The following is a 630-nucleotide window of genomic DNA, read 5'->3' as shown; positions in this document are numbered from 1 at the left end:
AGTCCTTCTGGACTGCTCAATTCCACTTAGGTCCATGATGGAGAAAGGAAAATGATATGGATTGCAAGTAGATTATTATTTTTTTTTTTAAAAAATGACCGAAAATAATAAAATAAAATAAAAGGAAAATAAAATAAAATTTCGAAAACTAAAAGAAAAATAAAATCAAAGCAAATTGAAAACTAAATCAATCAACTAATTAAAAAGATTTTGGAATTGGCAATTAAAAGGATATGATTGAAAATTATTTTGAAAAAGATTTGAATTTTTTTTTGAAATGAGGAAAGAGAAAAACAACAAAATGACACCAAACTTAAAATTTTTAGAAAATCAAACACTAATTTTCGAAAACCTAAAGGAAAACACAAGGAAGGCACCAAACCTAGAATTTTTAAAGATCAAAAAGGGACTAAGGATATGCAAATTCGAAAATTAAAAGAAAAACAAAAGCATGCAATTGACACCAAACTTAAAATATAAAACTAGACTCAACTAAAAGACTCTAAACCAACAAAAACAGAACAGTCCTAATCTAAGCAACAAGATAGACCGTCAGTTGTCCAAACTCGAACAATCTCCGGCAACGGCGCCAAAAACTTGGTGCACGAAATTGCAATCACACTTTTGCAA

Source organism: Arachis duranensis, chromosome 9 (genome assembly GCF_000817695.3).
Source record: "Arachis duranensis cultivar V14167 chromosome 9, aradu.V14167.gnm2.J7QH, whole genome shotgun sequence".
Taxonomy (NCBI): domain Eukaryota; kingdom Viridiplantae; phylum Streptophyta; class Magnoliopsida; order Fabales; family Fabaceae; genus Arachis; species Arachis duranensis.
The sequence above is the reverse complement of the archived record's forward strand: the minus strand, read 5'-3'. Positions refer to the sequence as shown.